Genomic DNA, 24101 nt, shown 5'->3' with positions numbered 1-24101 from the left:
TGAATTTCCTTCTTTCTTGGAATTGCATCTGAAAGCTGAATGAAATGATTTCCACCGCCTCTCACTTCTGGTGGGCTGACCTCAGAAGGGAGTGGTAGAGAAACCAGCTGGGAGTAACTAGCTATTTAAAATGGATCAAAATCGTAATTGGGAATCTTCCTGAAATGGTTACTGGGGAGAGGACAGGGAAACACCCAGGACATTAAGAACCAGCTAGCCAGTGAACTTGGAAAAGAAACAGCAAAGCAAAGTGATCTCTCCTCCACTAATCAAGAGAAATAAAGATTTGAAATACCCCCCGGAACTGATGGAAAATCAAGTCAGGAACAGAAATATTCATGCATTCGCTCTACTGGAGGGTAAAGAATCTCCAAACCCAATTTCTTTTGTGGAAACCTGGCTCCCTAAGGCTCTGAACGAGATGCAGAGAATGTCCCACTGCACGTGGTGTGCTGGTTCAGGATTTCTGCCAGGGTAATCACTCCCAATAACAAGCAAAGCAAAACCGAGCTGCCAAGTTTCAAATGTTCATGGGAAAGGGAGGCTCATGACTGTAGAGATAGCAATGAGGAAGCATGAGTTCATTTGCTTCCAAATCAGTCCGAGTGTCCTCACTTGATGTGCTGTTCCTTCATATAACATGGGTTCAAGACCAGCTTCTTGTTGTTTTTGGAGCCATTCTAATACAGAGCCCAGGGAAAGTACACACTTAAAACGTAATACAGGCAAGAGCAGATTGATAAACCATGATAGATGAACCTGACAGAAACAGGAGACCATCTCGGGGGTAGTGCAATGTGATACCTCAGTGCTTGCGGAGTCCAGCAGCAGACATGAGGACCCTCTATGGAGGACAGCTTTCAAGTTGATGCAATACATATCCTTTGCCTGATCCCAAATGCTCGCTCTTTCAGACTCTTTACTTCCCAGAGCTTCTCTCTCCCGTCCCTTCTTTTTTTCATGATTACCCTTTTCCTGCCAGTCTTCTGGCTGATGTCATCTTACGTTGGGAATAGTCTTGGTTGAAGTGTGAGGTTGTGCTGGAGATCTCCACAGTCCCTTCCAAGCAACATCACTGTGATTCTGGGGGAGTGCCAAGCTCTGCTCAGCCCCAGAGTTGTCCTCTAGATGTGTGATCTCATGATGGTTTCAGTGATTTTCTGCAGTGGCAGCTGTTGGTGGCTTTCAACTCTTCACTGCCTCTAACTAGCTCATTACAATATATTGGATCAGGTGTCCAAAAAGCTTGATAAATCTGCCCTCTGCCACCTCTTTCAAAACACATTTTTGGGTGATATTGTCTCTCCTTCCTATTTTAGCGTCACTCCTGTGTCAAGTATGCAGTATGCAGAAAGAGAAGAGACGAAAACTTATTTGTCTGTGCTTTATGTCATCCTGCAAGGTGAGTAGTTGTTGTATAAAATTGTTGTTGTATAAATTGTTGTATAAAAGTTGTATAAAATACCCCTAAATATTTTAGGTACTCCATCTGTATTTCAATTTAAAATAATGTAAAAAAAATACAGCGGGAAAAAAAAACCACATAAAAAAGGAAAAATATAGCTGTCTTTCTGCTCTTCTCCAGGCTTTGTACTAAAGATCCTCTATGTCAGGGACATCTGAGCTGCTAGGGCAACTGGAGCGGTATCTCTGTTTTGACAGCACGGAACCATTCCCACCCTTGTTACACCTGATTGAGCATTTTCTTTATCAGCCAAGGTTCTCCTTGTAGTATCAACGACTGTGGTAGTTCCCCCTTCAATGTAAGACTCTCGTTGTCTCGATGTCTTCCTCCTGATGTGATGAATCACTCCGTGAAGTTGCCAACCTCTCTCCGGTGAATACAGGGGCGCTCAGGCCACCTTGGAGGTCGTGAACTGGGAGGGGAGAATTGAGGAACGCAGGCACACGTGGGCTTCCGTGCCCCAGGAAATTAAAAAAGGGCAGCAGCAAATGCTGAGCAGCACTGCTGTTGCCAAATCACTTGTTTACAGCTCGGGAGCTCACGTAGCCCATGTTCCAAGGAGGCAGGTCTGGGCAGGAGCAGGGAGAGGTCTCCACAGCCCCATCGCACCCAAGCCAGACCGAGCCATGACTCAATGAGCAAACACCGCTGAGCACTGAAGCCTCGACTGGCCTTCCTGCAGTAATACCTGAAACTTCTGTTTGCTTCCCAAGGGGATTTAGCAGTGAGGGAATAACCAGACAAGACAGGAGAATGACAAATAATGTTTGTCTCCTTTTGATATGAATATGCTTCCAGATAGCATCCTTCAGGGCTAACATTCTGACCAGAGGGAAACAATAAACAAATCAAGTTATCATAGGACAGTCAATAAATAACAACAACAACAATAATAATAATAACAACAATAAGAACAATCCTTTCAACTAATCCTTTATTTTCTCTTGTAAATGGGGCTACTTTGACCTGACAGAAGCATGCACCAGGGAGTGATGCTGTGTCATCTAAGGAAATGGCAGCTCGTGTATTTCCCTGCTTCTCCTTTCTCTGGTGGCCCATCAGCATTTTGTGAGGCCAGTGCAGGACACATGAGGGGGAGGGTCTGAAGAAATCCCTCTGATCTCATGGCCCAGTTTTGGAAGTGAATTCTGCCCCTGGGAATTGAGGGTGCTTTCTGTGACAAGCAATTTCTGCCTACTCTGGTGTCCAAGACACGCTGTATAAACTTAGAAGGCTCCTCTGGTAGAAACTGTTGAAGATGCATATCATGTGGGCAAGGACACACGGTGAAGACCTCATGGTCCAGTTTATGTCAGTATTGCCATACAGAGGCAAAAACTCCCTGCCTTCCAAAAAGGCATTGCTTGAAAAATGCAGTCCTTCAGGTCTAAGTTCCTATTACTGCCCTTTGTGCATTAATTGCTACATGATGTGAAGAGGAAAAACGGGGGAAAAAAGGAAAATCTTTTACCATTTCTTGCTTTAGACATTTAGCATAATTTCTTATTACTATGTGCAGAAGTTCTGCAGAAAATTGCCTGGCCTCCAGACATTGTGCGTTACAGGTGTTGTAAATGTTAGAGGGTCCACCTGAGAGCCCTGGCTGTTTTCATAGGGATAAATATAGGTGGAAGAGTCGTTTGTAATGAATATCATTCAAGAAACCCCATCTTCCATTTGTGAATTGTCCGTCAAGAGATTGTAATTTTCTTGAGCTGTTTGCTGAATCACTTCTGGAAATCGTTCTTCACTGGCAGCTTCTTGGAGAGCAATTTGCTGGGAGCATTTCTTATTCAAAGTTTGCAACTTGAGCTATTTTTATGAGGTGTGTCAGTTCCACGGTAGGATCTGTTCCCTGGTTAGATAAGCGTAACTCCTGAAGTTTCTGTTTGGAGTAATCTCAGTAATTTTGAAACTTTGCAAAGATGTCCTGAAATATTTGAAATCAGTTTGAAATAGATTTGCTTTTTTTGCAAATATTGGTAAAACACGGAAAACAAAACCAGCAAGTTTGAGGAAAATTCACTACGGCATTCAAATGAACATTATGGCTGCTCTAAGCTCCTGTGACCAGGCTCCATGCTTTTGGTATGATGTCTGATTCACAATCTGTAGCATATCACCTCGGGTCCAACAGTTTTTGCTAAATGGTATTATTGAAAAGGTAAGGATAAAACAAAACCTTTCAGAGGTCAGGTGTAAGCAGAAAATGTTAATGCCGGTGATGAGTGGGTGCTTCATATGACTTATTCAAAATTATGGAGTGCTTGACCCTGATCTTGCCCAAACACAGCTGTTCTGCTGACTTGGGCAGAGCCTTTCCTGGTGTCCTTCATCTCTGCCAGCAGCAAATTCATTTCTAAACTTACCTCAGCTGAAACAGTTGACAGGCAAGAGATTAGCTGGAAATAAGGTCATCTGGGAAGAACACCCTGCCCCTAAATTCTCCAAGAGACACTGTTCAAACCCGAGGCTGTAGTGGAGGCCCTAATGGTGGATAAAAACAGGAGAAGGTTCATAAGCAAAGGTTCATGTTTCTGTTGGCAGTGTTGTACAAAGTTGTTCCAAAAATGGTTTATATTGCCAAGGATTGTTTTCGCTCAGGCTGGGCTTGGCTTTTCCTCTTCATGTCCTGACGATGACGGCTTGTGCTGAAGGTGGGGGAGGGTGGAGTGTGTGGGAATCGGTCGGAGGATTGTTTTCTCCTTGCAGCTACTTGGTGCTGCTCCAAGCTCTGCGGTGCTTTGGAGGAGAGACGTCCCTGAAGAGAAGAGGTGTGAAGCTAAGGGCCGAGATGGTGTTCACAGAGACAGTGTGGTCCTCTTTCTCCCTCCCAACATCAGATGCATAATGGCTGCCTAAAAAGCTTGCCTTTTACGGTGAGGCAGCTGAAGGAAGGCAGCTGAAGATGTGACTCACAGGTTTATTCAACTGGAAAGAAAACAAAGCCTTTTAATACTTGCCTCTGTGGTCTTTGAGTCATGGAGAGAGAAGAAGGCCTTATCTTTCGGTCACATAATAAGTATTGACAAGGCCTCAAATAATCCCAGCAAAATCTGTTCAAATAAAAGTTAGCACAGCACAAAGCTGTGAAAATTAAAGGGTTCACAGAGTCTCTCATTCAGTGAGGAGCTAGCGCTCCCTGAGAGCCCAGCGCTTCTCCGAATTAACCTAACAAAGACAAGATGCCACTGGCATCTCTCATCCACCTGGAGACAGACAGAAACAAGCCCAGCACCTTTCCAGAAGGAGCGAGCTAGGGGCACGGAGCAGTTAACGGAAAATCCTCAATTATAGATGATCAGGATTCAGCCCGGAGCTCCTACTAGTGGATGCACTGTCGGTCTTCCTCAAACCAAAGGTCCGTAGTTAAAAAGGCAGACAAATGAACTACTTCAGCCCAGTAATGATTTCATAAATGCACGTGTCTGAGTAATGATTCCCTGTATTATGCCTTCCTCCCACTCGTATTAAGCCATCACGCCTGGATAATCTAACACTTTGAATTAAGCCCTCCTGGTTTACCCATTCTGTGCTGAGAAATTCTGCTAGTGCTCAGCAAATCGCTGACCCCTATCAAGTCCTTACAAGTACAAAACCATTCACTTTATTTATATAAGTCATATCACCGGCCAGATTTATAGGGCAGACAAAGTAAATGCACCTGTGCTGCTGCAGTGGTAATTTCGTTGTGTTATGTCAGGGGGAGTCTGCTTAAAGACGGCGACTTTCATGGTGCAGGTTGATGGGGTTCGGCTACAGAACAGCACAGCTGGCCAGGAAGCAGGGGTGAGCAGGAACAGGACTGGATCAGCGGGGACAAGACTGGATCTGAAAGTGGCTTTTGTGGCTCTTCTACCCCTAATAACATGTATTAAAAAAAAAAAAAGAAAAATATCCATTTTGAAGAAGAGGGGGGAAAAACCCGCTCATTGTCTGCATGAGGATTAGTATGAGGTAATTTACCATAATATTAGAGGGGAAGATGATTGGTTTTGCTTGCAGTTGTTTTCCCTGCCTCCCTGTTGTTCTTTTTTTCAGTTCTGTAGAACAGGCTCAGAAAGGGGTACAAATCATATTATTTGTTAATGTGCCAGCCTGTTGAGGGGAGAATTTTTAGTGGTCTGCAAAGAGAACAAACACAGTTCCTGTTATTTGTTAATCATCTCTGTGTGCATACCTTTCAAAGACTGTTTTAAATATTTAACCTCCTTTTTCTCCAAGGATTTGTGTTTGTTACATTTAATTCCTTCCTGAGCCCAAACCTAGCGGACATAGAGAAGAGAACACTCACAAGGAATGATTTAAGGTCTCCAACTTTCCGCTTGAAATCTGGAACAGAATCTCAAGGAGTCCTCCATCATGGTGAAGGAAAAAAAATATGTTTTGTTTAAGTAAGTAGCTTCACACAAATTCACCTTTTAGCATTACTAAGAAGAAGCGTCACTCCATGGCAAGTTACAACAGCTCTATCTGCAAGGGAATGGATCAGTCACAGAATAAGCCCTGGCTTGTCACAAACTTTTGGTGAACCAATAAATGGCCAGTCTCAACGCATTGTAGTGCAGCTATTATGCAAATCTACCAATAAATAGAAGACCCGGCTTGCTTGGTTCTTAGTCACCTCGTATATCTGCCCAGGAGCTGGGAAACAGCTTAATGAAATTAACTACAGTCAGACTTTGACTCCTTTATTTTTTGCCTTCCTGATATGATATTAACTGCTTGTGATATTGTCAAGTTCCTTTCAGTTTTTACATGGCGTAAGACACCATTAAGTAAGTGAGTCATTCTGCATAGACGAGGGAAGACAGCGTGTGCTCTGTTGCAAAGCCCTAGTGAGATTTTGTGTCCTGCTGGACCCTGAGTAGAAATCCCTGGAGTCGGTATGATTGCATGAGGATGTTTCTGTATGGGGTGAATCACAAAAAAGCATTCAAATACCACAATGACTTTTTTTTTTATTTTTTTTTTTATTGAAAGCACTTTCAGCTTGACAAAGTTGAGGGAGTACATTGGTTACTCTTCCCTGTGCAAGTGGCTTTGGTTATTTGTCGTGATATTTGTGTGTCCTTAATTTCCCACAGGCGTTGTATGTGGGATGGAAGTTTTCATTTATCATTTGATAGGGCTTTGTTTTAAAAAACCTATCTTCCAATCAGGGAGGATAAGCCTAGTGCTTGAAGTCTCCAATTACAAAATCTGTATAGTGAATACCTAAAGGTTACAGCTTACAAATAGACAGTTGACAAGAAAATATTGTGTGATACTAATCACTAATCATAGCCTGCTTAAAAATGACATTTCCAGGAATCAGGATCAATTTGCCAATGATTCACCAGCTGTAGAAAGAACTAAATTCATAGCATGTATTATCTGAAGTGAGTGTTTTGATCAGTTCAGCAAGTATCAAAAGCTGCTTCCCATTGGCTACAGAGGAAGGAGGAAATCAGTGTCACCTATGTTTTTCACATAACTTGTTTTTTTCAGTTAAATACTGACATCAAAACTTTGTCAGAGTGAGACAGAGCCTTGTCTCTGTCCCTGTGTTGCGTACAGTGAAATGCTGGCCCCACTGAATTTGGTGACAAAATTCCCATTCATTTAGCCTCATGTCAGAGGATTGATTTTTATTGACACACTGGGGAGCAATTAATTATTTAACCATCAGCCTGAGAGAGCGTTTCAAAAGGATTTATTTAAGGTGCTGTTCTTTAAGAATCAGTTATCTTGAGACATGTGATACCTTATACAGTTCGCTGTTCTTAAATACCTTCCACTCAATTAGCTCATGTTTTTATTCAAGGGAGGAGATGGATAGGTCTCTTCAGCTGGCAACGCTTTCAGAGGCTGTCAGGCCAAAGGGAAGCTAATTAGAGGGAAGAGAGAAAAATGTGGAAATTACTGTTTGCAGAGGGCACTGTAGAGAGGAAACTTTGTTGTGAGCAGCTCTCTCTCACATTAAACATGCTGAAGCTGTACTCTTCTGACCATAAGATTAATGATGCCAAGCCAAACATTATACCCGTGCCTCAAGGGTCACAAGCAAACTTCTTCTTTTATCATCTGTTTCTCATTTTGCTGGCCACTAAGGTATTTACTTAGGAATTAGTATATATCCAGGTTTAAGTAGATTAAACTTAAAACATGCCACTGTTTACTGGATACATCTGCTCTCATTAGTATAACTTGTTGCTGTTGGCATGAAGCAGTTTAAGAGAATGACAGCATAGTTTTCTGTGGAATCAGTGCCTGGTCCCGGTGGGGCTCCTCAGACGGATGTGAATGACCAGCGTCTGCCATGGTGGTTTCACAAAGAAGCCAGGGCTCCCTGCTCCCTGTCTCCTTTTCAGATGGTCCCTCCTGGAAAGGAGAAGGAGAATGCCACACTTCCACTTATATTAGACCTGTCTTCCCCCCACCGAGTTATTTAGTTTAGTCCAACTCAGCCCATTAATGTCTATGAACGTTGTGTATTTATTAGTGACTTAGGTGTGAGATGCATTGGTTGGTGAGCTACCAAAACCAGATGGAGGCCCTGGAATGATGCAGGAACTGACTCCAGAAGGAATGAAGTTGCATCTGCTAAATACTGAAGGAGAGTCCGGAGGCACCACCTCCCCTGCTACGCATGTGGTTGTCACAGAGCAGTTTCGCGGTTATGCGGGTGCCCCAAAACTGAGGTGGGTTGCAGAAAACCCTGTCATTGCCTTGGAAGTTACGAAAAGGTAAATTAACAGGGACAGTTGCCTTCTGGTCTCTGAGTTTTGAGATAGTACTTGGCAAATGTATTCAAAGATTTTTTCCTGCAATGACATAGGTTAGACACTGTGCTGGATCAGGAAACCACTCTGGCATGTGAAACACATGAAGGTTTTCAAAATATGTGGTCAGTGCACACTCACATTTAAGATAAGTCAAAACCCAGTGGCCAGGCCACTTCTCTTACATTTTGAGCTGGGAGTAGGATTTGGGACATGCCCATCCTAACCAGCTTCCCTAGCCAGGAGCCAGTGTTTTCCTGTTTTCCATGGGCAATCCATCCCAGCACTGAAGTATAAGCATCTGAAATACAGCTGTGGTTGCCCAAAGCTCTCCAGTTAGCAGAGTGGGAGATTTCTTCAGGGAGTCACTGGAAGAGAGGACCTTGGGGATCATCCCCCAGCAGCTTTTCTTGTTAGAACATCACTACATAATACAGATGTTCAATTTTATCAGGAGGGTGACTCAGTTTTCTAATGGCATGGGAGCTAGTGGGAGATCTGAGTCCTGCCATGTTGGACACAATACAATTTCTGCACCTCTCTCTCAGCTCCATCTTGGACTAGCAGCTTGATGAAATGACACCACTTTGAAGGGAAAGATGCTGTCATCTCTTAGCTGCTTTTGGTCTGAGAGAAAATCAGCCGCCTACTCCTCACATAGCAAGTGGAATAGTGTGGATAAAGAATTTAATAACACACGGCTTGTGGTGAAATCCAAGATCTCTGCTCTCTGCTCTTTCTGAGGCAACAAGCACAATTATGTAGTTGAGTGTTTTCTGAGGTCCTTTCAGAAAAGTGCCCATCCTGCCCAGGCTGGCTGTGGCTGGTGCCACAAGGGCCAGTCCCTGGCGTGCAGGGCTCTGGAGACCTGTGCTGTGCAAACATACGGGGATGCATCTCTTCTCCTTATAGAGTACTATAGTGCACATCCGAGATGGGGAAACTTTCTCTTTTATTGTGGCTAAACAGCTATTGCAGCACTTTTGGCTATCTGTTCATCAAAGTACGGTAGAAGTTGACCTAGTAAGAGTGGAAAAACGTCCTGGTGATGATGTGCCATATCTGAAGAAGCTGAAGGTGCCTCTTCTCTCATCTAAATAGATAAAAGCAAGAAAACAGAGATGGTGACAGACATATGGACCACTGCTTGGAGTCTCAAGGTAGACCACTAGCAGACGTGGAGTTAAAACCAGAAGTCCTTGATGGCCTCAGAGTTCCAGAGGCCTGTTTGAACAAATGGTGGTTTTTACCTGTTTTTTTCACTTGGTCAGCAGCATGGATAAGCTGTGAAGGGGAGACAGAGAGCATTCGGCAATGAGTATGTGTTTGTCTGGATGACCGCATTTCCCATGTACAAATGTAATAAAGGGAAAACGCTACATAAATTCACTTGCTGACTGTTTTGCTCTAGTGTCATGGCCCAAGAACAATCACCCAAACTCATCCATGTGTGAAAATTGTAATATTGGAAACGGCTACGGTGTTTGCAATTCGTGATATTTCTTTAAAACAACTTTCCTCTGTAAGTGGATACAGAAATAACTCTTCAGATTATGGATTGGAACAAGGAGCTGTATTTGTTTAGTGGTGTAGCTGCATTGGTTGGCATCCCCCTGCTCAGGAGAAATGTTTTTAACCAGCCAGAACAACAAATACTGCTGCAAAACCTACATGGGTTACATTGACAGCATTCAAATGTAAAAGCAACTAGGTGTCTCAGGAGCCAAAACAAAATTATTTTTAAATGGTTGTGGTTAGGAATGGTTGTTATTTATTGTTTGAACATAGCAGCACCTACTGGCTCCAGACAGAATCAGGGCTTCACCATAATAGGTGTAAAAGGCAGTAAAAAAGAGGCTTCTTCCTCCCTGAGTGGTCTGAGTCTGGGCAGGAGGCAACAGGTGGAGTGCTTGGACACCACCAGCACAAAGAGCGGGCCGGGATGGGAGGATTAGTCTGATTTCCCTGGTTAGCTCCAGCCCTGCTGGGCATGGACAGGCTGAGGAGCTTTATGGAGAGGAGGAAGCTGGTGATAAACACGTTACGCGTGTTTCTGGGAAGGCAATAAACTGGGCTGGAGGACGATGAAAGCCGGAGGTGTGGCGGGAGCTGGAGGGGTGTCAATGCCTCAATGGCATGCCACGGTTTGTAAGAGAGGAAGGTGAGGAGGATGTGTGGGATGCTGTGGGGGAAAGGGAGTCTCTGGTTAGGAGTAGTGTGGGATAATGGGATGGGCAGAAGTGGCTGGAGAGTGGCAATGGCATTTTCTCAACCAAATGTACCGAATCGGAGGAAAAAAAAAAGTGATTTTTTTATTTTGTTGTTTTTTAATAGGAAGGTCTTTTCAGAAAGCCCACCTTGGGAAAAACTAAAGCTAAGCTGTTTGTCTTCGTGGTTACCCAGCTGGGACAGTTGTGCCAATTTTACGTCCTGCCCGCAGCATTCTTTCCCAACCAGCCCTGCCAGCAAAAGGCGTGATGTGGAAGTGGGCATTGGTGCCGCCCCTCTTTCTTCCCCCTCCTCGCTTCCCAAGAGCCAGACCTCTACTCCTGTCTCCTTGAAACCAGGATTTACGGAGAGATCTGTGCTCTGGTTGAGGCAAAGACAGGTGCAAAACTTCTCCCACACTTTCTCCCGAACTTGGCTGCAAATCCTTCCATTCTCTGGAAAGCTGTTGGCCATTCATCTTCCCTCTCCCTGGAGAATAACATTGAACCTTCCGTGATAGATTTTTTTCTCCCAACAGAAAATGGAAAATTATTTACAAAACTGATTTTCTTCCATGCAGATTTTAGTTTTCTTCCATAAGAGCATTTTGTGCTTAGAGCAGCATTCTCCTGGAAAACTTTGTGGCCCTAGTGGTAAAAGTACAGTCAAGAAAATTATTTTTGCAGCAGTATTTTAAATATATATACGTCTAGGCCAGGAATTAGGGAAAATGAAGAGTAGTTAAAATCTGCATTCAATTCCATTTTAAGATCTCTCTTTTAGAGCTGTCTCTATATAATGGCTCAGAAATGTCCAGGGAAGGTCTGTCATTTCTGGTTTCCATCTCAGACTGAAACTGAAACAAGCAAACAGTCTTACAAGAAACCTTGTTCTTATGAAGAGATTTCCAATTTCCTATGTTTTCATCCTCATGAGGTTTAGATAAAACAACCAGATTTTTCATTTTCTAAACTGAAGCCAGACTCAAAACCAGCTGAGGTTTCCCCATCACTAATTAGAGCATGTATGTGAAATTATTTGCTGTGAAGGTGAAGTGTAGTGTTAAATTAAAATCAGATGCATCAAGGAGAACTCTCTCCTGCCTTGGCAAGTGTATGGGGTTGGTGCTCTGAAGGATAGTTTTCATTTTGTCACACTATTTTCCTAAATGATCCAGAAGGGTGCAACAGAAGAAGTGTTGTGGGGTTTTTTTTGAAAAAAAAAACAACCCCAAATATTAATTCTAACTTGGAAAAAAAAAGTTAATATCTAATTTTCTGTTTCATCATTTCATTTAGTTCTCCCTGCACGTACAGGGAAAGACACGCTGTCCTTCCTCTCTCCTGCAAGGAGAGGTGCCAGGTAAGGACAGCTCTGAGCACGTTGCTGGCAGGGTGCAGCGTGGTGTGGAGCTTGAGTGGTGTCCGGGGAGTGGAGCCAGCCCTGTGACTGAGACCCTCACCAGATCACGACCCTTTCTTGGAGACTTATAAATACTTAAAGGGTGGGTGTCAGGAGGATGGGGCCAGGCTCTTTTCAGTGGTGCCCAGCGACAGGACAAGAGGTAATGGGCACAAACTTCAGCATAGGAAGTTCCACCTAAACATGTGGAGGGGGCATGTGGGTCTGTGTGTGCACTTGGCTAGTTCCCTACCACCCTGGCCAGGCCTCCTCAGGCAGCAACACAGACTTCTTGGCTGCAGAAGGAGCCCCAACGCTTTGCCCAGTTGGATTTACGCTTCTTTCTTTAACCAGATGTTTTTTCCTCTCAGGGACTGCAAGCAAAGGTCTGTATCGCTGAGAGCTGGTAGAGATGCTCCAGGGATGAAACACCACAGTCCTCGCTTGACAGCCATTCTTGTTTTATTAAAAAACACATTATAACATTCATTGACTGCAGGTATGGTTTGCCTGAGGGAAAGCCCAGCATCAAGGCAGTATGTCCACCCTGAAACCAGCCACTTGCAAATCGAGGTTGGCACCTTGTTCTCTGTCAGTTGCCTGCAAGCTGTACACCGAAAGCACAAGCAATATTGCTGAGCTCCTTCTAAAACAACGGATGTCGCGTTCCCATGCTGTTAGTTGGGTTGGCTCATCCCTTGATCACAAGCCGTTTAAGATTTATTAAGGTACAACAGAACACCTTCTTTAAAGTTATGGATGATGGTTTGCTGTCTTGGTGATTTTTTTAACTTTGCAAAAAGTGGGGGCCTGGGTTTTTTTACTTCTTAATACCAAGAAAGCTTTCTGAGTAGCAATATCTGGTGGCTGTGAGTTCATGCTAAGCTACTTCAAATTACAAATAATTAAGAGTGTTTAAATGCAGAAAAATCTTACAACAGTAAAGACTTTTCAACCCTCACCTTTTTAAAATTGGTACTGGATGGGGTCAGGTAGGGTTCCTGAAATGTTTGGTCTGATCTGGAATGAACAAAAATGAAATTTTGTAAGGCTGAAGGATTTGTATTTTTAAAATCTGTGAGTGTTACACAGGAAAAGCTGTCTGGCTTTTCTGTGTGCTACCAACATCACTAGCCTCTGAAAATGGCAAAAGAAATGCAGCTTCCTCTGCTCAGTCTAAAAATGCCGTAAGAGAAGTAGACCCAATTCACTTTGTCATTATTATTTTTAGGGTGGCAATTAAAAAAAGAAAACCCAAACCACAATAAAACCAACACCCCCCTCCTCACAACAATCTGTGAGTTAAATTCCCCTGAAATTGCTAAACTTTTGATCTCCGTGACACAAATTATTGTGAGCTTGGAGTGATATCAATTACTCTCCATTACTACCCGAGGGCTTGCTGCTATAGTAGTTAATAAGCCAAATCCTAAGGTGCCCTTTACATTTGTGGGTGAGGTCAAAAGCAATTAAGGAGCGGAGGATCTGTGGTGAAAGCAGCACAAGTGCAATACTGGTGGGGTTTTGTTTAAATCAGGGTCATGTCATTCGAGCACCGCTGGATTTGATCAGAAGATGGGTTCTGCCCAATGCTACCCAGGCTCAGAGGTCTGTGGAAAACCAGCTCTCCCTTGACCCCATCTGCACTGGGGAACTGTAACCCATGGCTGCGGTTCACCAAGGAGCACAGGGTGGAGAGTGCATTTGAGGTCTAGCTAAAGCAAGTAGGTGCAGAGAGAAGCCAAATGACCTCACAGCTTTTGAAATTTTTGAGATACTTTTCTACAAGATAGATATAGTCTCACATATGTGGACAAACTGTTCTCACACATAATTACCTGCTATATTACAAGCACATCCCCTGTCTCTAACCCTATCTTTAGTTTCAGTTTAGCTTCACCGTTGGACTGGGGTACTCTCTTTTCACCTGATTATAGAAATCTTCTCTTCAATAAGATGTGATGAAGTCACCACATATTGTGACCAAGCCTTCTTGAGCTTTCTCTTGCAAACCTTGCCATTTTTTCTCAGTAATTTTATAAAATCCTTTTTGCAGTATCTATGTGAAACTGGTCACTGAAAACTAGACTATCCAGAGGTGGTATCTGATGTCAACAAAGTTAAGTTTCTCAGACATACTTGTGCTGAGGAAGACAGCATCCAGTTTCTTTCTGACCGGACTTATTTTCCATAAACTCATCTTGATTGCATTAATTATGCTGCTATCTGTTAATTATTTCCTGATTTTCTCTCATATCAGATTTTGCGTGCAGTCAATTCCAGATGAACCAACTGATAGTTATGCAAGTTTTTACCAGTGGCCTCTTTCTACACTGGTACAATAGCATCTCCCAGGCTTTGTGACTCCTCTAATTTTCCAAGAGCTGTTATAAATTGAGGTCAGTGGCTCAGAAAGCTGCTCCGCAAATTTTCTTAGAAAGTCATGATCTGCATTATCTTGGCCTGCAGACAAGCTTAGGAAAATTAAGTCTTCACATCTAAACCACTCCTCATGGGGCTCCCTGCGACTGGCTTCGGCTATCTAAAAGCCAACATCTAGCCAGAGCTTGTCAGGCTGGCTCTCTCCAAAGCCAGTGGAGAGCAGGAAACAATGCCAGAGGTGGTTTCTGCCATCCCAGGGGAGCAGAGGCTTCTGCAGATGCCTATCTGTCCCTACTGATGAAAGAAAAAGTCCAGTTGACTCAGGGTATGTGTTTGCTTCTTGAATTTTTTATATGCGAGAGGTAGGATGTGTTTTGACCTTGTGCTCCACATCCTGTAGGCTTCACCCAGAGGATCTGTGATTCCCTTGTGACTGAGACCGTCACCAGATCACAACCCTTTCTTGGAGACTTATAAATACTTAAAGGGTGGGTGTCAGGAGGATGGGGCCAGGCTCTTTTCAGTGGTGCCCAGCGACAGGACAAGAGGTAACAGGCACAAACTTGAGCACAGGAAGTTCCACCTAAACATGAGGAGGAACTTCTTTCCTTTGAGCATGTCACAGCCCTGGAACAGGCTGCCCAGAGAGGTGGTGGAGTCTCCAACTCTGGAGACACTCAAAACCCGCCTGGACACGTTCCTGTGCAACCTGCTGTGGGTGACCCTGCTCTGGCAGGGGGTTTGGACTAAATGATCTCCAGAGGTCCCTTCCAACCCTATGATTCTATGATTTATTTCTTTCTCAGGTACGTTCTTACATGACTCACACTGTCTTGCCAGCTATCGGTAGTCCTAGTCACTGATATCAACACGTTCCAGCACTGATTTCAGTTCCTCTAAATCTAGGTTTTGTTTCATCACCATTTTCCTTTATTTTTTTTCATAAACCCACTTTGCTTAAATCCAGGGCTTCTCAGTTTGTAGAGGCTTCTGTCTGGTAGCACACACACAGGCGCCTAGACAGAGGTGTGTTTGAGTGTGCTGGAGATGTCTATTTTAAGGAATAACAGAAAACAGTGAATCCCAGCACATTTTCTATGAGCACAGTATTATTCCCCTGTATATAAACACACTAAGCAGGCAGCGCTGCGGTCGGACGAGGTCTCCCTTGCCTATCTCAGCCCCTCGTTGCCAGTCCCGGAGGAAGTTCTCCAGAGAAAGCGGCCTTTTGTCTCCTCCCGGGCCGGGTAGTTTGCATAATCTGGTTAAATAAAACGAATACACACACGCACAAAGAATTGTGGGGGAAAACGCTAGTATAAGTAAGGCTGAGTGGTCTGTCTAATCTGACAACAATATAATAAATCGTTTATTTGTGTACACTGGAACAACTCCTTGGGACTGCGGTCTATTCCTGTTTCCCAACAACACTGTCATTAAAACAATGGGCAGTGTAATTACTGTGATAAAAAGGCATTATTGCTTCAGTTCTTCATCTGGCCCATGTGCAGAAGGAAGAGGTTTTCTTTATAATCTCCCCGCAGAAGGAGCACAGGGACCAGAAGGCTCCTTCTCCCACTGGCTCTGCCCGTACAAAAGATTTCTCCACACCGGAGACTGCAGTGTGAGAGCCTTTGTCTTAAATGAAAGGGCATAATACAGGCCTTCTGCCAGCACTGGCTACGAGCGAAAGCAGAGCCTTTATGTACCAGCTAACTGCTGAACTGCAGACAATACTGTAAAATCTGTACTCCTCGATTACCTCAGCTGCCTTCGCATCGCTGGAGTGCTGCTGAGCCTTAAAAAGAGGCAGGCTGCGGGCGCCAGGCTGGAGCTTCACATAGTCTGTGTCAGTAGGAGAGCAGAAAATCTGCTAGCCCAGCACAGCCGCGCTGGTGAGAATGAGGAGGGTGGGTCGGGAGGGAGATATGATTAATACCTCGAAAAAAGTCGCTCCAGCTATTTCTGCAGCTGGGCCATTTCGTTCTAGCAAACTGCATTTTAGCTTCTCTTCAGTTTCTTATAAAACCTGCTAGTTTGGCAGATCGCTCATTTGCTATGAGCTTGCTGCCTGGCTCTTGTAGAATCATAGGATCGATTGCCTAGGTTGGAAGGGGCCTTTCAGATCATCGAGTCCAGCCATCAACCTAACACTCACAAAACCCACCACTAAACCATATCGCTAAACACTACGTCTACCCTTCTTTTAAATACCTCCAGGGATGACGATTCCACCACTTCCCTGGGCAGCCTGTTCCAATGCTTGATAACCCTTTCGGTGTAAACATTTTTCCTAATATCTAATCTAAACCTCCCCTGGCGCAACCTGAGGCCATTTCCTCTTGTCCTAATAATACCTAATACTACCTTGTAATACCAGACTCTGCAGGAGGTAGCCCAGAGGTGAGCATTTTTGCACTGGCCTTCATGAAAAACTATTTCAACTGAGCCCAAGAGCTCATAGAAAATCTGTGAACGTGGCCTAGAGAGCCAAAATGCCATCTAGTTTTGGTCAGTGTCTCTCCACTGCCGTCAGCAGAGCTGCATGGCCTGTCACCCCTGAGAAGTTGGGCAGCAGTCCGTCACAGGCTTCCAAGTGCTCACATGGTTGCTTAAATCCTCCAGGTTGCTTAATAAACGGGGACATTCTGGCTGCTGCAATTTTAGCTTCCATAAAGCACCTGCCTTAGGGCTCGTGAAGTACCGACTCCATTAGGGACAGAGGGAACCGCTCTCCCTGGCTGTAGCGGTCATTGAGAAGAGGGCACGCCGGCAGCAAAATCCTCCCCGCCTGCCCACTGTGAGTTACTGCTGGCTGGTGGGGGAGCATGCAAGTCCCTGTCTGATAAGAATTGCAAAAGAATATCAATAAGGTTCTGAGACGACCACTGCTATTGCCAACACCCTCTGTTAGAAAAATGTTTACCCCGTTGCAAGCATAACCGATGTAAATTGAACGTGTCAGGCTGAGTAGAAACACCTACCCCCTCCCCGGAGCTGCTCTCCCCTCGTTTGACAAGGTACAAACAGAGAGCCCGTTCACATGTGAGCGGAGAGTACCAAACATTGCATCAAAAAGCAGAAGCCATCCTGTTACAATCTGCTGCTTGTCAGGATTTGACAGCGTTGTGAAATATAAATGATCTCTGAGATAGCAACGCCTGCCGCAGTCACCGGTAAACAACTCCCCTCATTAAAGAGATGCTTTAGAAATGACAGCACCAAATTATGTTAATATTTTTATGAAGTGCTCTCCAGCCAGAGATCCTAAAGCAAGGTTTGCCATTCATTTGCCAAAAAACATTTCTTTGCAAGCAGAGGCAAAGTGGCCTCGCAGTTGAAAAACTGATGCCATTAAACAGGCTCCAATTGGGACAAAAATGGACGTGTTTGGATGTAAGAGAAGGGACTGTGAAGGAGGAGATGGATATTTTCCTAATGCTCCTTTTTTCTTTAGAATATCATCTGTAACCTTTTTTGACCCATAGATTGTCTTCGGTTCTGAGTTTGTTCAATGCCTAATTCAATATCCTTAGCCATGACAGTAACTCATAGGTCCTATCCTGCAATACAATCTTGCTAATGATTATAAATGCCTAGATCTGAAACTTGCTTGATCTGAAACTATATTCTACTGTTCAGTGCCCTCTGCAACCTCGTTAAGAGAAAAGCTTCAGAAACAGCCCTTGGGAAAGAGTCCTGAGTCATTCTGCCTCTCTCTTTAGCGTTTGGATTTTCCTTGGAGACTTTTCGGTTAGGTTTTTGCCTTGATTTTGCTTATCTTTGATATCTACTGAGATTAGAGTCCAAGACAGAATGGCTGCAATGAAATCATTACAGATTCCACCTGCATCCTGCTCTGAGTCAGAGAGAAATTAACAGGATAATACAGGCTGTGTGTATTTCTCAAGTGAGAGATCACCGAGATCAGTCCGTGTCAGAAATACCACTGCTAAGAACAGGCTATAGGCAGTGACAGGTAATAATTTATAAGATTTCCAAAATTCTTTTTCGGGGGATAAAAATATTTGATCCTTTTCTTGTCAGCAGGCTCGCTCTGAGCTTCTTTTATAGCAACATTCGGGGCTGAAGGTTCAAGTTCTCTCAGGATGTCTGCTCCCCCCCTTCAAAAAAGACGTGGGCTCCTCTTTTGCAGAGCTCTGGCTGTACCTGCCCTTGCACAGGAGCAGCACGGCAGGGAGACCCACCACCCATCGCTCTCTGTAAGGGGGATCCAGCATAGGAAACTCCTCCGTGTCTTTAATGTGATGGTTTCTGCTACGGACACGTCCTGCCAGGCCCCAATGTCGTAATTTCATTACATTGTTCAGTTTCTTTTTTGAGGGAGGTTTTTCATTTTCTGAAGATTTTAAACACATCCATTCACCAGCTGGTTAGTTCTTCCTCCTCTTCCTCTTCTTTTTTGCTCTCAGAATCCCATCTAATGGCCCATATAGCTGGCTGCGGCCATGTTAATACAGGTTTTTTTTTAAAAAAAGACACTAACGTCTACTGCTGGATCTGAAAACGCATGGACACTCCTCATTTTTGACCCTTTCAAATTAGACATGTGAGTTCAGACTAGAACTCCGGATTAATTCTGTCTGTCACCAAGTTTTCTACACAACAAAGAAAATATGCTTGCCTATTCTTATAACACAAATATCGCAAATATTCCAGATTTCATATTTACAAGCATAGCATATGGATGCCAAGTGTAGGACTGATTATGGTGTTATACAGCAAAGACAGACACTACTTTGACACTGTGTCCACCAAAGCCTGGTATATGATGCAGTTACCCCCCACTAACCTTCCTTTTGGAAATGTTTGGTTATAATCATGCCCAGGATTTCTGAAGAGCCCATGATAAATTGCACCTATTGTTTCTGTACATGGTAGATGTTCATTTGTGTTAAATAGTTTTCAATTTATGGAGAGTTTGGTCTCCACCAACCTGCTGATGAGACAAGATCACTTCCTTTGCAGTGGCATAGAGTTAAGCAAGACTCTCACCCCAACAGAGAGTTTTGATTTACTCCATACAACATTCGTGTCCCTTTTGCCAGATGGTGACAACACATTGCCCTTGCTGTGTTACAGCTGGTATCTTCAGCAGGCATTGAGTGGGTGAACCGCTTGGTTCGCATTGGGAGAAGGCTTGACTACACAAGAAATGTGTATTTAAGGACATTGTCACTCACAGGTTGTGATTTTCAGGACTGGTTTCCACCCACAGGAGTTGTGCAAGTGTCCCATCAGCTTTTTAGGCAGATGAGACAAAGCAGTGCCTCTTGGAGGAAATACCGCACACCTGCAAAGCCTGCATTATAGCATCTGCTTTTACTTTTAACCTTGACATTTTGTTGGCACCAGGAGAGACTACAGGGTAGCTGTCGAACTGTGGGCGTCCCCCGCAGGGGACCAACAGCCTGTCGGCCATCAGGGTTTGGAGCCGTGAGAGGGTGCTCTGCAACAGTCAGCCCCACAGCCAGAAAGGCAAGCCTGGGAGGGATTCCATTGCCTGCCTATGCTGGCCGGGCTATCCCTAGTTTGTCATAGGCTGGGAAGGAAGGCGCCCACACCTTCAGCATCCTCCCACAGGCTTGGGATGCATCACAGGCATTCCCTTTGGGTTTGCATTTCTTGCAGAGTGAACAGTCGTGGGGTGTTCGGAAAAAACTGAGATTGTATTAGACACCACCACAGATAAGTAACAACTATTAGCTACATGTGATGCATTTCGTTGTATTCCTTGTGCATAGGACTGCTTGCCTCGATGTCTGTATTCACTGTTCCCCACCTTCCCACCTTTGCTCTCAGGATTAATGAGCTGTAATTAGGACCGTACAATCAGTACAACTATTCTGATCTTTTTGCAACTGGCATGTTTCCTAATGAGCTTTTTTTTTACTTACTTGGTTTGAAAACAGAGGCAGAGACCTGATACATTTAATCTGACAAGGATGCCACAGCTGTCAGGAACTGTACTAAGGTGTGAATGAAAAGCTTATCCTGACGGAGGAATCCGGACTCATAGCTCTGATTTCCTTGGGCAGGTTCAACCGTAGCTGGCTGACAACAGTCAGATGTTACACAAGAGCACAGCTACCCCAGCTCCTTGCCAGGTTGCTTTTCTTAATACTATGTGGTTGTTCTTTCATCTGCCTTTAAGATGAGGGAAAACAACCATCCAGAAGCAAGATGCTGACTTAGAAAATACAGCCTGCCTGAGCTGAGGAAGCTTTCTCTGTAGAAAGGCAGGACTAGTAGGGCTTGGAAAACATTAATTTAAGTTCCCGGAGAAAGAGCCTGACATTGTTCATTGCAATGCCTGTTGAAAGTTTTATTAAGCCAAAATAAAAGGTATAATTTACAATGTCTTTCTTGCAACGGCTTCCTTAAATTACTTCACGTTGATCAGTTCATGCTAGCAACTGGGTTTTGACTCAGTATGAAGTGGAAGATACTTATCCTGTTTAGGAAAAGACTATAGCAGGGCACTTGGCAAGCTATGGGCTTGAAAGTCATATAGTTTTAACGATGGTGTAGCTCCTTCTTGACTCCGTGGAATAGATGGGTGATGAAGTGCTGAATGAAACAGTAAATTCCAGGTTTACCCTCCAATTCTTCTGCATCACTGATCTTCTTACTGAGGAATGAAGATCAGTCTGCCCCTCTTGATTTGAAATCCCTTGTGTTTATCCTGTGTCTGTGGATGAAATCCAAGCTAGACTCTCCATGTCAATGTCAAGAGGGACATTGAAGCGCTGGAGCGTGTCCAGAGGAGAGCTACCAGGCTGGTGAGGGGTCTGGAGACCAGGTCATGTGAGGAGAGGCTGAGGGAGCTGGGCGTGTTTAGCTTGGAGAAGAGGAGGCTGAGGGGAGACCTCATTGCCCTCTACAACTACCTGAAAGGAGGTTGGAGAGAGGTGGGTGTTGGCCTCTTCTCCCAGGTGAATAATGACAGGACCAGAGGAAATGGTATGAAGTTGTGGCAGGGGAGGTTTAGATTAGTTATTAGGAAGAATTACTTTACTGAAAGAGTGGTCAGGCGCTGGAACAGCCTGCCCAGGGAGGTGGTTGAGTCACCATCCCTAGAGGTATTTAAGAAACGTCTAGATTTGGCACTTCAGGGCATGCTCTAGTGGCAGAGATTGTAGGTTGTTTGGTTGGACTCGATGATCTTAAGGGTCCTTTCCAACCATGAAGATTCTGTGATTCTGTGATTCTGTAATGGTTACAAGGGTCATAGACTGAAATTCTAGCTTGCTGCTTACCGAAAGCACCTCAGAACCCTACATTTTGGAAATCACAGAAGCAGAATGTGGTTTTTCTTCATACTTTCCTATATGCAGTGGGAACTGCCTATAGGGCACAGCTCCCACTTTCCAGATTCAGGACACACATGCAGGGGCAATGCAGACACCTAGCGTATCTGTGGGTACGGTTACATGGAGGTGAGAATCAGAGGGCCACTAATGCTTCCCAGAGCTTGGAGCCTGGGATGGTAAAAACTGGAAAGACCTGTGAAAATGGGAATGTGGGAGAATTGTCCAGCCCTTTGTTGAAGCCCAGATTGCTGTGATGTGGTTAAAAACTTCCCTGCAGCTGCCCAGACTGTAATCTCCATCAAACAGAGAAAATGCTGGTATTCTGGCTGGATTGTTACATCTGTGTAACAGTAATACTCATGTATATTTTTAAAATACTCAAATACTGTTTATACACATCACAGAAAATAATAGATGTGTGTAAGGTTAACTCTGCAACAGACTTCTAATACAACAGCAATTGAGTGTATAAAAACATACCCACACTCTATTGTTACTCCTTTAAAATAACATTATTTTTTCTACAAAGCCCAATTAAACCAACAAGAATTCCACCAAGAATAGAAAGTTCTCTGTCCTCCGACAGCTAATATATCTCGCTTAGTCTTTTGAGAGCCCTAAAAGCAAAATTAAGTAGTTTGTTTTCAGCAACACTCTTCTGCAAGGGAGAAAAAGAATAATTCATTTTTGATTCATAGGAGAAGTGGCTAAGCAAGGGATCACCAGCTGGTATTCTGATCACTATCTTTGTGGAATATATTATAGACTCTAATTAAGTAAACCCTCTCACAAGTCTATGAGGTGCATGGTTCAGTGGTGGAACCTCTTGCCTCTGGATGGAGTTGGATCAAGCAGGTACCAACGACAATTACACACGTAATAATTCCAACCAGAGCTTTTACAGTAAATGCCAAATAAGATTGCGAAACACATAATGTGTTCAAGGGAGAGATTTGAGAGGAATCCACGCTTTTCAGGTTTTGCTTAGTGTTGTTTTACAGAAATACACAGGAACGACGAATGAACTGTAGTCATCAGAACAAGTACCGCACTTGTCAAGGTGCCATGGGCCTGGTCAGTCTTCAGCTCACACCAAGACGTCCGTCCGTCCTTCCTTCCTTCCTTCCTTCCTTCCTTCCTTCCTTCCTTCCTTCCTTCCTTCCTTCCTTCCTTCCTTCCCTCCTTCCCTCCTTCCCTCCTTCCCTCCTTCCCTCCTTCCTTTCCCCTACCACTGTCTTTTCCCGTCCCTTTCTCAATCCCTCTGTCCCTCCCTTCCCCAACAGGCCATCTTCCACATAAATACTGTAAAAAAAAAATTAATCTCAGTGCATCACAGACAGCATGTCCAAACTGTCACAGCTATCTGGGATTTTGATGCATAGTGAAATGAAGATCGTATGATCTTACTTTAAGCTTTTTTCTTGTTTCTGATCTTGAAAATCTTGGAATAATGTTCAGTTGTATTAAAACAGTACCTTTGGACTATCACCATAAATAAGATGCAGTATACATGTCAAAACAAGTCCTTATGTAATACAGATCGCTGTGGCTTCATTTACTAGTAACACCCTTCATAAGTCATAACAGGGAATGAAGCAATCTCTGTGATATGGAAATTTCTTCTCAAGTGCATAAATTATGTCTTAATGCTTCAATTGCTTGAAAAGTGGGACAGTCCCACAGGTCACCATTTCCATTCCAGTGATAAGATTTGCAAATATTAACAATGATTTCTGTTTTATGGGGAGGATTAACTTTACAGGCAGAGGGGTCCAGTTTAGTTGAATGTGGGGAAAGAAAAACCTTAAATGTAATAAATTAGCAAAATCAAGTAATGGAGGCAGCTTTACTTGGTTTGGAGTGATTTTATAAACTTTCCCAATTCTGAAAGGCGAAATCGCGTGCCCAGCTCCCATGTCAGACCTTTGTGCCTTCATCTTCAGCCTGGTCCCCATGATGGGGATAAGAGGCACATGGACTCATACAGGGGAGGAGATGCTGCCCTGGGACCTGCCCTCTCGTCTGTCTGTGCCACAAGGTTGCCATATGCTCTCTGACCAGTTGCGTCTCCTAAAACTTATGGACATGTCCCTGCCCACAAGCTGCCTTGGTTTTTGAAACCCAGCTCTCGTACAGGATCTCGGTGTTTTCACAATTGATTTCCCCTGGAATTACAGTGGTTCAGCATGTCTCACCGCTGAGACGAGTGTAGTTCATCAGGAAGATTTCTGAACCTCCAGAAATACGTGCAGATTTGCTTCGCTGTACGCATTTCTCCTTGTTTGAGCACTAAAAATGCATTCAGGCAGCCTCTTAAAGTCATACAAATAACAGTCATTGAAATGGAAAGCAGCAAAATTATGAATATTGTATAATGCAATGTTAAATTACAAATAAATAAAACATCTGGGGCCAGATGTTGCCGTTGGATTCCTGTGTGGAACTGCGATTCCTTTCAGCAGCGTTGTGTGTGCACTTCTGAGAGCAGAGTTTGGCCCTTGATGTAGAGAAGCAGTGTTTTTAATGTAATATTAATGGAGGATGATT

The sequence above is a fragment of the Rissa tridactyla genome, chromosome 4, assembly GCF_028500815.1.
Source record: "Rissa tridactyla isolate bRisTri1 chromosome 4, bRisTri1.patW.cur.20221130, whole genome shotgun sequence".
NCBI classification, from domain to species: Eukaryota; Metazoa; Chordata; class Aves; order Charadriiformes; family Laridae; genus Rissa; species Rissa tridactyla.
Note: the sequence above shows the minus strand (reverse complement) of the source record.